Genomic DNA, 14,372 nt, shown 5'->3' on the forward strand with positions numbered 1-14,372 from the left:
ACATACCCCAACTCCACTTGGAGAGAACCCTGAAAAGGATTACAAAAAAAAAAAAAAAGCCAGTTCCTTCTTTGTGCTTACATGGCCTAGGGAAGCCTCCAGGCAGGGACGGAGACTGAAGCAGCGCCAGGGTGGCCTCAGGACTCCGTGATGTTGGGCCCATCTGAAGCCTTCAATCCAGAGGCAGAAGCTAGGAGAGTGTCCTGGGGAAGGAAGCACTCTGACCAAGGCTGTGACTATGCTTTCTCTGCCTGGCCAGGCTCCTGATGGGGGCCAAGAACTTCCAGCCTCAAGTCTGTGGGTGGTAGAAACAAGGGGGCTGTGTGGGACATGGACTGTTCCTCCCTCACCCTGCTGAGTCTGGAGGTTGGGGCTCCTTTACCTTGGGCAGCTTGCCTTCCATCTCTGGGCCTCAGTTTCCACATGAGTGACATGGGGTAGAAACGTAGGTTCAGCTAGATTCCCTCTAAGGGCCTCTCAAACTCTCAGTTTCTCTTAATCTATTTGCATCTACCACAAGTTACATAAAGCACTCATACTCACACATGGCTCAAGTCTTTGTTCACCTCCAGGGTTCCTAGCCCTTTACTGCTCATCAAAAGAAATTTGGTTCAGGGTTGATGAAGGGGGAAATAAAGCAAAGACAACATTTTCCAAGGAACCAGTAGCTGATCAGCCCTCAATAGCTGCCTTTTGTGCCAGCTTTGGCTGTTGAAGCCGAAGAAGCTGGTAAAGTCCCCACCATGCAATTCTCCTTCAAACCTCTGTCATCCACTTGCTCACAAATGTCCTCATCCCATTCTCTATGCTAGCCTTGGCCTTCTGGAAAAGCCACATCGGCATAATTCCAAGGTGTGAACCTAGACCTACATTCTCTTAAGAGTAAACTGCTTCAATAACTTTGCAGAAACAGGGTTACTTCTTGTTTCCCTCATCACCCCTCTCCCTCCAGGGTTCCTTTTGAGGGGTCTCAATGAATAAAGGAGTCCTGTGAGAATCCTATTTCCCCTCTAATCCCCTCCACATCTGGAGAATAGGGTGGATGTCAGAATGTCCTTTAGGGGAACAATTAAGAAACATTTTCTTTCCTTCATCTCACACCTTTTTGGCTTTAGAACCAGACTTCTCTCGGGTCTTCCCTGCATCCTTGAGAGATCTTGGTAGTACAGAGGTCTTTGTGGTATGGCAGAAAGAAATAAGGAGTCACTTAGTAGTGGCAGGAATTGGCTAGTTCCTATAACTTGTCCCAAGGGTAACCAGAGGAGGTCCTTGTCCACAGTTGGGGCTCCATACACAATGCTTGGTTGGTTTATTGAGTGGATGAAAGAACATGATGGGGCATCCATTCTGTGGGTAATGGAGGCCTGCTGCTTGGACATGGTACCAAGATGATTATTCTGAACACAAGAGCTCTAAGGCTGATGGGTGCTTTCCAAAGAAACTGCCTACTCTTTTGCCCCAGAACCCCTGGCAGCCAAGAGAAGAGGTGTTACCATCAAAGAATGAAAACTAGCCTCTTTGGATTTCTCCCTAGGTCCTTCAAGAATTTGAGCTCCATATTACCATTTTTATTGGTTCTTTCTAGATTCCAAATTCAACACAATGCTGGGGCAGAACAGAATAGCTTTGTAATCAGACCTAGTTAAAAGCCCCAGATTTGTGACTTAAACTGGTAAACAATGGGATTGATAATTTTATCAGAGGAGATAAGAGAGAAAGCACTTTACAGACTTTAAGGAGAGGTTCTCATCAGCTCCTGCTATAACTGAGGACTGTCTAAGGCACTTTATAGGAGCTGGAGCCAAACACATGCCTCAAGTTTGCCTCAGCTGGGGTGGCAAGGCTGTCACTAGCAACCAGACAATGGTGGCGTAGCTCACCCTTCTTGCCTTGACCCCTGAAGTGTCAAGCAGTGTATTTGCTTAGAAAGGGAAGGCACAGCAGAGAAATGAGTACTGTTGTTCTTGATGGATTTCAGTTGCCGGAAGGAGCTTATTCTCTCTCTCCTCAAAAGGAAACTTGTTTCAGGAGTAAGAGTAGTAGTTTCTACAAGACTGGCCTTCCCAGCTTTGGGTTAGACCCAGCACCTAGACTGTGCCCAGGCAGTTAGAAATAAGGCCCTTGAATGATCTTGTCATGTGATTTGATGGGAAGCTTGGGGTTGTGGGGGAAGGTGTCTTTGGGCCTGACTAGATGGCAGAGCCCTGCCCTGTGCCGAGACGCTGCCTTCCCCTGAGCCTGGATTCAGGGGAGCAGGCCTGGAATCTATGGTGACTCTGCTGTGCTGTGGTTTTGAAGAGCCAGAGAGAAGAAAGGGGGATGTGGTTAGTAGGGAATCAGCCACTGTCCTTTCAGACAATGCCTGGGCTAATGACTACTTGGGTTGCAACATACTTGAAGAAAACCCTGTCCTATCCTCAGCTCTTACCGTTTCTAGGTCAGGTAGAAAAGCTCTGTCTTGCCGAGGCCCAGGGTCAGTCTAGGGTTTAGGAATGTTAGTAGGCTAACATGGCAGCTGCCAAAATATTAGAATTTGAAGGAAATTCTGGAGGTCATCCCGTCCAACCTCTTTGCCCCAAGACATGACTCGACTAGATGAATATTTGTGTTGCTTAATAAATGGAAACTTTCCTTTGTGCCCAGGTAATCTAAAGAGTAGCCCAGACTCATATAAACACAGGTCCCCAGGATAGGCACCTGTCTCAGACAGAGGTAGGCTCTGGGGAGGAAGAAAATGGGAGTTCTTGCCAGGGTGGGAAGGGGACAATTGGGGGGGGGACCCAAGGAGTCTTCTGAGCTTGGAGCACAGTTGTAAACAAAGTGAAAGACATGTGGCCCCAAGCATGGCCTCTGGTTCTTATGCAGGCAGGTTTCTGGCCATGCCCTGCAATTGCTCGAAGGACAAGAAAACCTCCTGTCCTCAAAGTCCTTTCAGCTGCCGGGACGCGTCTCAGCGAGAGTGGGAAGGCCATCTGGCAGGTTTCTCCCCTTGTCTCTGCCTTTCCCTCCCTGCCCCTGTCCTTAGATTGCAATGTTCCCCTCCCGCCCCACCCCCGCCCCACCCTTTGGGGTCAGAGGCTCGCCCCACAGTCTGAGCTGCACCTTTGCTAATTTTCGCCTGCTGCCTAAGCCCCTCATTTTAGTGCAACAAAATGACACACGGGACCTCGAGGTTGAAGAGTCATGCCAGAAGCAGTCAACACGGAGCCAAGGAGGAAGGTTCTGCTTCATGTCAACCCTGTGGCTCCATCAACTGTCCTGTTCACTCAAGGTCATTATGGAAAGTCAAGCAGGCCTTGTCATCCAGGAGTCACCAGGGAATAAATAGCACTGGGACATTTTTCTATGCAGCTGCAACACCCACACACCTCACTCCACAGCAGCACTTAGAGGTTCTGGAAGTCCTGGCTCCCTAACCTGGGGTAGGAGTATAGGCAGGGAGAAAATGGGATTGGGGCAGGGGTTGGGGGGGGAAATCTAGGATGCAGGGGCCTCACCCAGCCTGATGGCCCCGAAGAAAGTGGTGTGCTTGCTCATGTTGATGGAGATGTCAGCGTGCACCATCTTCACGGCAATCTTCTGCCATGCTTTGAGAAGGCAGATGCCCGCCATGTAACAAGTGGTGTAGTTGGTTTTGCCTGTCTTGATACAGTGGATGCACTTCAGGAAAGGTTTCTCGTCCACCACCACCTCATAGCTGGCAAAGTCAGTGAAGTTAATGTAGTATACCTGGAGGAGAGGCAACGAGAAGGGATTGGGGGTGAGCAGAAGGAGAGGGTGGGCTCTCTCTAGTGACCAGCAGATGCGACCTGCTCACGCAAGCTGCCACTGCACCTCTTGAAGGCAAGCTAGTCACCCAACAGGACAGGAGGGACAACGGGCTTATTTGCTGTCCTGCCTCCCCTCCATTGGGCTCAGGGAGTTAAGCAAACCTTTCTTTCAACAGCACCCGGGTGGGAGACTCTGTGAGAGCCAGAACCACGCCTCATTCACCCCTTTACCTCCCCCAGAGCCCCCTTTCCGCCCCCTGCCCTCCTTGGCCCTGGCGTGAAGCACAGTTCTCGGCACACATTAGGTGCTGGATCAGTGCTACAGACACAAACGAATGCGAATCAACTTCCAGCCCCAGGGACCATTTGTAGATAAACTTAGCAGTTAGTGATTCCCCAGAGAGGGCATAGGAACAATTTGTGAGTTCTTCAGTTCTCTCTGCTTGCACACCGCTTCCCTGCGGCTGAATTTCTCTCACTGATTCTCTCAGTGCCCCTTGGTGCTCTCGTCTGATGATTGAGGAAACAGATACAGAGGGATGGAGAGCTATCCATCACAAATGAGATAAAGAATGTGGAAGGGCAAAACTAACTTCGTGGCCAGAAGGACGTGTTAAGCTGTGTTCAGTGGCATGATGTCCAGGGCATTTTTCCAGTTTGTGTGGGGTACAAGGCCTGAAACCACTCCCAGTTCTATCCCAGGCCCAGAAAATTAATATTTCTCTTCTTCACTAGCCGTATCCTTCATACCCCACCCCAAGCTTTGATCCCCACCCCCCACCAAATGGCACTTAGGACATTGGGATCATACCCCTGGGGACTGGGACACTCATCTGTTGCCCTAAATCACTTTATGGAAAGCTGCTCCCACCACAGGCTGTTCAGGAGGCTGCAGTGTATTCAGGTGCCATACAGTTTCTTGGGTCAGGACCCAAGCTGTGCCAAGATGCTCAGTAGGCTCAGCAAATGCTCGTGAACCCACCTTCTCTGACCACTCTACTGGGAGACCCTTCTTCTGGCTTCATCGTCTTTCTGTGCATCCACCTGCTTGCTGCCCGCCCCTCAGAAGCCCCAGCCTCAAGGCTCGTCCACCTCTAGCTCTGAGGAACCACCCTATTGGAGACAAACAACAGGGGTGGAAGTGGATGGGCACTGGTCGACCTGGGGAGTGGGCCCCGGACCAGGACGAGGACAAAAACAGAGGGAGAAAAGGGCTGGGAGAACAACAGCAGGAAGGAGGCAAGAATGACAGAGAAACATAAAGGTATAGAAACAAATGGGAGAAAGAAGAAGGAAACACAGAGATCTTTTTGAGGTGGAGAGAAGGTCCAGAGGCACACTCTCACTCTTCATTATAAAGCCAGTAGCGTGGGGGGAAGGGGTTCTCAGTAGCCCTGGAACTGACTTTCAAAGAATATGCTAAGGCAGAGTTCAAGTTTGGCAGTAGAATCAAACAACTTAGTGGGGGAAAATAGGTCCTGGGGCTCTGTAGGAGGGAATCAGATGGCAGGGTGTGGGCACAGCTGTCACAATACAATCTAACAAAATTAGAGGTGATGGGCCTCTTTTCAGTTTTTCAATCATATCTGGCTAGGAAAAAAAAACTTGATAGCCCCCTCTCTCTTTCCTCCCTCTTTTCAACTCCTTCCCAGTACGGCCCCACCCCCTCCCACCCAAAGCAGGACATTAGCCATTGGCTGGTCTGGGCTGGCTCCACAGTGCCTCTCTGTGGCCTGTACCAGATCTGCAATCTGGATATAAGAAGAGTTAGGCCTGAGACCATACTCACTTCTACCTGACTATAGATGAAGTAAGTGCCATCCACCAGTACCTCCAACTCCCCACTGCGGAGGTGTAGCTTAAACACCTTGGAGTTCATGGTGATGTGAGACCAATCATTGAGCATTCCACCTGAAAGATCTTAGTATGAGAGAAAGGCAGTCACTCAGTACATGTCAGAATTATCTGGGCAATAAACACAAGAAATATCAAGCCGTACACAACCCCTAGCCCCATCCCAATACAACCTGGATAGCCCAGGAGGCCAGGCACTATGGAGTATGTAGTTTCCTTAAAAATCCAAAACTCATTAGAACCATATGATCCAGCAGTCCCAATACTGGGCACATACAATGAGAAACCCATAATTCAAAAATAGTGAAATAACACACTGTACTTTACAGCACGGTTTACAATAGCCAAGACATGAAAGCAACCTAAGTATCCATTGGTGGATGGATAGATAAAGAGTATATGGCACATATATAAACTGGAAAATTACTCATCCATATTAGGAAAAGAAATTGAGTTATTTGTAGTGATGTGAATGGACTTAGAATCTGTGGTACACAGTGAAAAAGTCAGAGGGAGAAAATCAAAAACCGTATGCTAACACATGTATGGAATCTAAAACAACAACAACCAGAAATATGGTTTTGATGAACCTAAGGTCAGAACATCAATAGAGAGGCTGATGTAAAGATGGACTTGAGGACATGAAGGGCAAGAGTAGCACTGACATATGTACACTACCAAACATAAAATAGATAGCTGATGGGAGGCAGTGGCATACCACAGGGACATCAGCTCAGTGCCTCGTGACAATCCAGAGGGATGGGATAAGGAGTGTGGGAGGGAGAGTAAAAGGTGGAGGGGATTTGGGGATATAGGTATATATATAGCTGATTCCCTTTGTTATCAAGCAGAAATTTACACAGCATTGTGAAGCAAATATACTTCTATAAAGGTGTTAGTAAAAAATCATACCAGAAAAGATTGAAATAGAAACTAGAAATATAGCAAGATCGATTAAACTAAAAGATGGTTCTTTCAGAAAATTAACAAAATTGATAAATCGTGGGTCAGCCTCATCAAGAAGAAAACAAGGGGATTCAAGTCAATGAAATTAATAATAAAAAACCCCGAGATATTACAACTGATGATGCAGAATTGCAAAGGATTATAGAGACTTCCTAAAACAGCTAGATGCCAATATAATCGACAACATGGAAGAGATGGACAAATTCTTAGGATGATACAAACTTCGAAGACTGAACCAGAGGGAAATAGAAAACATACTCCAACAAATCACAAATAATGAAGTGGAAAGAGTGACTTAATATCTTCCAAAAAACAAAAGTCCAGGTGGATGGCTTCACAGGAGAATTCAATCCAACATTCAGGGAACAGGGTACACCCATTATTCTTAAACCCTTCCCAAAAATTTCAGACAGAGGAACACTTCCAAATTCGTTCTAACAGGCAACCATCACCCTGACAACAAAACCAGACAAACATATCACAAAAACGAAAATCACAGAATGGTATCACTGATTAACACAGATTCAAGAATCTTCAACCTAAAGTAGCAGAGAGAATCCTTAAAAGGATCATACACTAAGATTAAGTGAGATTTTTCACAAGGATGAAAGGATTCTTCAATGAACACACATCAATCCATGTGATACACCCTTTTAACAAATTGAAGGGTGATAACCATATGATAATATCAGTAGATGCAGAAAAATTTGACACAATTCAAAACCATTTTATTACCAAAAAAAAAAAAAATCAGAAATTTGGCGGAGAGGGAACCTACTCAACATAATAAAGCTCATGTATGACAAATCCACAGCCACCATCATTTTCAAGGGTGAAAAACTGAAACTATTTCCCAAAAGATCACGAGCAAGACAAGGTTGCTCACTCTCACCACTCTTATTCAACATAGTTTTGGAAGTTTTAGCTCCAGCAATCAGAGAAGAAAAATAAATGAAAAGAATCCAAATTGGAAAGAAAGAATTGAAATTCTCACAGTTTGCAGACGACATGATACTATACGTATGGAATGCAAAAGAGGCTACCCAAATTCTACAAGAGCTAATCAATGAATTTTGTTAAGTAGCACGATGCAAAATCAATGCATAATAACCTCTTGTATTCCTATACACTAACAATGAAAACTCTGACAGAGAAACTAAGGAAACATTCCCTATTACCGTTGCAACATAAAGAATAAAACACCTAAGTAGAAACCTACATATGGAGACAAAAACCTCTATGTAGAAAACTATAAGACACTGATGAGAGAAATTAAGGACCATACAATCAGAGAGAGAGATACACAATGTTCTTGGATTGTAAGAATCAACATTGTAAAAAGGAGTATACAAAACAAAGCAATCTATACATTCAATGCAAACCCTACCAAAGTACCAATAGCATTTTTCAAAGAAGCACAAACAAAAAATTCACAGTTTATATGTAAATGTAAAAGAGCCCGAAGATTAAGAGCAAAATGAGAAAGAAATATGGAGCTGGAGGAATCAGGCTCCTTGGCTCCAGACTATACTCCAATGTTACAGTAACCAAGACAGTATGGTACTTACTCAAACACAGAAATATACTTCAGGGAACAGGAGAGAAAGCTGGGAGATGAGCCCAGGCACATATGGTGAACTTATCTGGGATAAAGGAGGCAAAAATATACAATGAAGAAAAGACAGTGTCTTCAATAGTGGTGCTGGGAAAACCGGACGGTTACATGTGAAAGAGTTAAATTAGAACACTTCCTAAAACCGTGCACAAAAATAGACTTCCTAAAACCGTACACAATAATGGATTAAAGACATAAATGGAGGGCTAGACAATCTAAAACTCTTTGAGGAAACACTAGGCAGAACACTCTATGACATAAATCACAGCAAGTTCCCTTTGACCAACCTCCTAGAGAAATGGATATGAAAATAAAACAAACAAATAGGACAAAATGAAACTTAAAAGCTTTGGCCCAGCAAAGAAAACCATAAAGAGGTCAAAAAGAAAACCCTCAGTATGGGAGAAAATATTTGCAAACGATTCAATGGACAAAGGATTAATCTCCAAACTTTACAAGCAGCTCATGCAGCTCAATATCAAAAAAACAAAAAAACCCAATCCAAAAATGCGCAGAAGACCTGAATAGACATTTCTGTAAAGAAGACATACAGATTGCCAACAAACATATGAAACAATGCTCAACATCATTAATCATTAGAGAAATGCAAATCAAAACTACAATGATATATCATCTCACACCGGTCAGAATGGCCATCATCAAACAATCTACAAACAATAAATGCTGGACAGGATGTGGAGAAAAGGGAACACTCTTGCACTGTTGGTGAGAATGTAAAGTGATACAGCCACTATGGAGAACAGTATGGAGGTTCCTTAAAAAACTAAAAATAGAACTACCATATGACCCAGCAATCCCACTACTGGGCATATAGCCTGAGAAAACCATAATTCAAAAAGAGTCATGTACCAAAATGTTCATGGGAGCTCTATTTACAATAGCCAGGACATGGAAGCAACCTATGTGTCCATAAACAGATGAATGGATAAAGAAGATGTGTCACATATATACAATGGAATATTATTCAGCCATAAAATGAAACAAAATTGAGTTATTTGTAGTGAGGTGGATGAACCTAGAGTCTGTCATACAGAGTGAAGTAAGTCAGAAAGAGAAAAACAAATACCATATGCTAACACATATATATGGAATCTAAAAAGCAAACAAAAAATGGTCATGAAGAACCTAAGGGCAAGATGGCAGTAAAGACACAGATCTACTAGAGAATGGTCTTGAGGAAAAGGTGAGGGGGAAGGGTAAGCTGGCACAAAGTGAGAGAGTGTCATGGACATATATACACTACCAAATATAAAATAGATAGCTAGTGGGAAGCAGCTGCATAGACCAGGGAGATCATCTTGGTGCTTTGTGACCACCTAGATGTGTGGGATAGGGAGGGTGGGAGGGAGGGAAGAGGGAAGAGATATGGGAACATATGTATTTGTATAACTGATTCACTTTGTTATAAAGCAGAAAGTAGCACACCATTGTAAAGCAATTATACTCCAATAAAGATGTTTAAAAAAAATACATTGTTATAACTATCACTTGTAAGTGTCAGGCTTTTACTACTTTTAATCCAGAAGAAATTTCTTAATGTAATAATTTCAGTTTAGTGAATTATTTAACATATATCTTGAATTAGATATTTGTATTGCTTATTTTCCATTCATGTTACTAGTATTCACGATCAAGCACTCTTCTTGATGAAAATCGTATTGAGGATTTGTCTCTGTTCTACCAACTGTTTAGTAGGGTAGAATGTAGAGTGTAAGTTCTTCTCCAATGCTGGATTAATTATATAAAGGTATTAATATAGAGAAGATGTCATTAAAATCAATTTAGATTACGTATGCTTCATTTTTCTTCTTTAATAATATATAGCACATTTTCTATTTAAAAGTTTCTGTTTTTTCCTTTAAGAACAGTTTATTAACTTAACATTCATGAGGTATCTATATTCCAAACCTTTATTCAACTCATTTGTCTTTTCTGTGTCTAGCAGCTTTTTTTTTTTTTTTATGGCTGTGTTGGGTCTTTGTTTCTGTGAGAGGGCTTTCTCTAGTTGCGGCAAGCGGGGGCTACTCTTCATCGTGGTGCGAGGGCCACTCACTATTGCGGCCTCTCTTGTTGTGGAGCACAAGCTCCAGACGCACAGGCTCAGCAATTGTGGCTCACGGGCCCAGTTGCTCTGCGGCATGTGGGATCTTCCCAGACCAGGGATCAAACCCGTGTCCCCTGCATTGGCAGGCAGATTCTCAACCACTGTGCCACCAGGGAAGCCTTCTAGCAGCTTTTGAATCCAAGTAATACTTGCTTTTTTGGGTAGGAAGTATGAGAACGTTATTTATTTGTGTAACATTTTATTTTTTTTCCCATGTCACATTTCATTTCCCCCCTCAAGTTTTTATTATTTAATTAACAGTCACAATTTGTCATTGATAGACACGGTCAAAGACAAATTGTCTCAAAGAAGCAGAGAGGAGTGGAGAATTTCATATCCTGAGGAAGAGGAGAGGAGGTATCCACAAGCTTTCCGCTCAATGTTTTTAATCAATAATAAACCAATTAATTCATTTCTAAGTGGTAAATACAAAGAGAATAAAATTTATCATTTTAACTATTTCAAAGTGTGCAATTCAGTGACAATCATTATATACATACATACAAACAAACCAACAGGCAAACAGATAGACAATAGTTTAGTGGATGCTAGGGGCTGAGAAGAGAAGACAAAATGAATGAGTTAATGGGTACTGAGTTGCACAACCATCATCACTATTTTGCTCTGAATACATTCATCACTCCCACAGAAAACATGGTACCCATCAAGTACTCATTCTCTTTATTTCCTCCCTGGAGCCCTTGGCAACTACTAATCTAATTTCTTTGTATATCGGTTTGTCTCTTGTGGAAATTTACTATAAATAGAGTCATAAACTACATGGTCTTTTGTTCCTTAATTCTTTCACTTAGCCTGATTTTTCATTCTTTTTAGTGGTTGAACAATACTCCATTCTGTGTCTCTGCCATATTTTGTTTACCCATTTTCAGAAGATGCATGCTTGGATTGTTCTCACCTTTAGTTTTCACCTTTTCTTTTGGGTATTGTTAAGAGTTCTGGTACGAAAATTACATGTAAGCCTTTTTTTTTAAATTCCTGTTTTTAGTTCTTTTTAGTAACACTCAGAATTTGAATGGGATCATACTCTAAGTAGGGGAATTGCTGCATCATAGTGTAGTTGTGCATTCATCAAACTTTTCCAAAGAGCTGCACCATATTTTATTGCTACCAGCACTATATTCCCTTTTCTTCTATTTGTTGAAAGAGTTTAAGAAATATTGGTGTTAAGTTTTCTTTAAATCTTCAATGGATTTTGTTGGTAAAGCCATCTGGTTCTGTGCTTTTCTTTGTTTGGAGGTTTTTCATAACTGATTCAGTCTTTTTACTTGTTACAGGTATTTTCATCTCTCTCTTTTTTTTTAGTTTGGTAGATGTCATTCTTTTTGAAATGAGTCCTTATTATTTGGATTATCTCAGTGATAGTGTAAAATTGCTCATTGTTTTGACTAGCATCTTCCCATTACCCCCAAACCCAGCTAGGATTTTTATGGTTTCATGTCTTCTATTAGTTGATTGTGTATGGGTGGTTTTATTTATGGGCTCTTATTTCTGCTCCATTGATATACGTGTGTTTTTTTTATGCCATTAGTATACTGTTTTGATGACTATATCTTTGTAATATGGTTTGAAATCAGAAAGTGTAATACCTTCACTTTTGTTCTTTCTCAGGATTGTGTGGGCTCTCAGGAACTTTTGTAATTCCATATGAACATTAATATTGTTCTTTCTGTTTCTGTGAAAAATGCCATTTGAATTTCAATAAGGAGCCAATTAAATCTACGTATGGCTCTGTAGTATGAACATGTTAATAATATTAATTCTTCCAATCTATGAACACAAGGTAGTTTTCCAGTTATTTGTGTACATTTGTACATTGTATGAAGTAGATTAGTAGTTGCCAAGGGCTCCAGGGGGAAAATAAAGGGAATGAGTACTCAATGGGTACTGTGTTTTCAGGGGGGAGTGATGAGTATATTCAGAGCAATACATCCATATTTGTGTGTTCAATTTCTTTCACTAATGTCATTATTTCCAGTGTGTAGATTTTTACCTCCTAAGTTACATTTATTCCTAAATATTTGTTTTGATGCTATTGTAAATGGGATTGTTTTCCTTATTTCTTTTTCAGATAATTCATTGTTTGTATATAGAATGCAACTGATTTTTGTATGTTGAATTTGTATTCTGAAACCTATTTTTTACTCTTGAATTGATTTCCAATGACTGGTCTTGAGTTCAGTGATTCTTTCTTATGCTTGATTGACTCTGTAGTGAAGCTCTCTAATTAATTTTTCATATCAGATATTATATTCTTCAGTTTCAGGAATTCTGTTTCTTTGTTTTTTTTTTTAATGTTTCTGTATTTGTGTTGAACATCTTACGTTGCTCATGTAATTTTTCCTATATTTGTTTACTATGTTTTCTTCTTGTTCACTGAACACTCCAGGGAGATTATTTTGAATTCTTCTACAGTCAGTTCATAGTTCTCCCTTTCTTTACAGTGGCTATTGTAGCTTTATTAATTTTATTTTGTGCTGTTGTGTGTCCCTGATTTCTTCTGATCCTTTATCCTTGCATGATGCCTGCATATTTGAATACATGGTTATGTCTTCCAGAGTTTACAAGTTTGCAGAGAAAGAACATCACCAGTCAGTCCAGGCTGCATTTCTGGACAGGCTGGCTGGTAGTGTCCATGGGTGGGCAGGGCTTGCTGCTTGGGTCTCTGATTGAATAAGGTCACTTCCCACAATCTGAAGTCAAGTGAGGCTGCAGCATGGATGTGAAGCAGGGCAGGACCACTGACTGTGTGTTCCAGCTGGCCTGCTGAGTAGACTTCCTGGGCAGAACATAGTGTGGGTCCTTTGTCAGGTAGTGCTACTTGCTAGATTGTGTGGTTGGATGGTACTGCATACTGGGCTCCATGAAAGGAAGACCACTGGTTGGGATCTGTAGTCAGACGGGACTTACAACTGCTTTTGGTTGGATGGGACCTCAAGCTATGTTGCCTGGTTTGGTGGTACCACTTCAGGTTCTGCCCTGTACTTGGATAGTCTGGGCTGGGGCTGCTGTCTATGCTTGGGCAAAGTTGCTAGCCTGACTTCCAAACCGGGTGGTCAGGCTGGGGTTAACAGCTGGGTTTTGTGATTGCGTAAGGGCAGAGGCTGTGCTGTGTGGTCAGGCTTCTTGTTTGTGTGGAGCTACTGGCAAAATTTTGCCCAGGTGAGCTACAGGCTGGGCTTCCCCACCAGGGTTAGATCACTGGTTTGTGACCTGAGCTGTGCAGAACTGCTGATCCTTGTTTCTGCTCCTGTGGAGCCACCAGCTAGTTTCTGTGCTTGGGTGGAAGTGCTGGCTGGGTTTCTGACTGGACAACATTGCTGGCAGGATGCAGTGCCACTGACATCACAACAGCGAGGAGGCAGAAAGAAGTGTCTTCCTGGGGATACCTTGGAACATTGGGAAAGCTAGATGTCTGTCTTTAGTCTCTCTTTTTTTTTCCAATGGAGAAGCTGTAGTCCCAGGAACCCTCTCAGTTTGTGCCTTGTGGGTCTGGGGAACAGGTGATGCAATCAGTGTGAGATTGCTGGTTTTATCATTCTAATGGGTCATTTTTCAATTTGTTTTGCCCCAAGGGGATCTTCAGCCCCATGTCAGGGGTTTTGGGGATTTCACAAAGGCAGTCTTATCTGTGGATGGTTGTTAATCCATATTTTTGAGTATGGGTACTACAGCGTTGGACCACATATTTCAGTCGTGCTTATGTCACTCTTATTTGTCAGTTTTCTTGGTCTATGACACATTTGGTTTCATTGATTCTTTGGATTTTTCTGTTGTCTGTATTTTCTGTGTTTCCTGTTTGATCTTTTCTATTTCCTTTATGTGCTAGATTTTCTTTGGTTTATTCTTATCTATGTCTTGTGTTGTGAAGTTAGATTTTTGATTTGAGATCATCTTTTGTACAACTGTAAATTCCCCTTTGACCCTACTCGTGTCATTTTATCTTTTTGTGTATTGTTTTCATTTTCATTTGTATCTAAGCAGTTTAAAATTCCCCATGTCCTTTTTTTCTTTGACCCATTGC

This window comes from Balaenoptera physalus (assembly GCF_965194825.1).
Source record: "Balaenoptera physalus genome assembly, chromosome: Y".
NCBI lineage: Eukaryota > Metazoa > Chordata > Mammalia > Artiodactyla > Balaenopteridae > Balaenoptera > Balaenoptera physalus.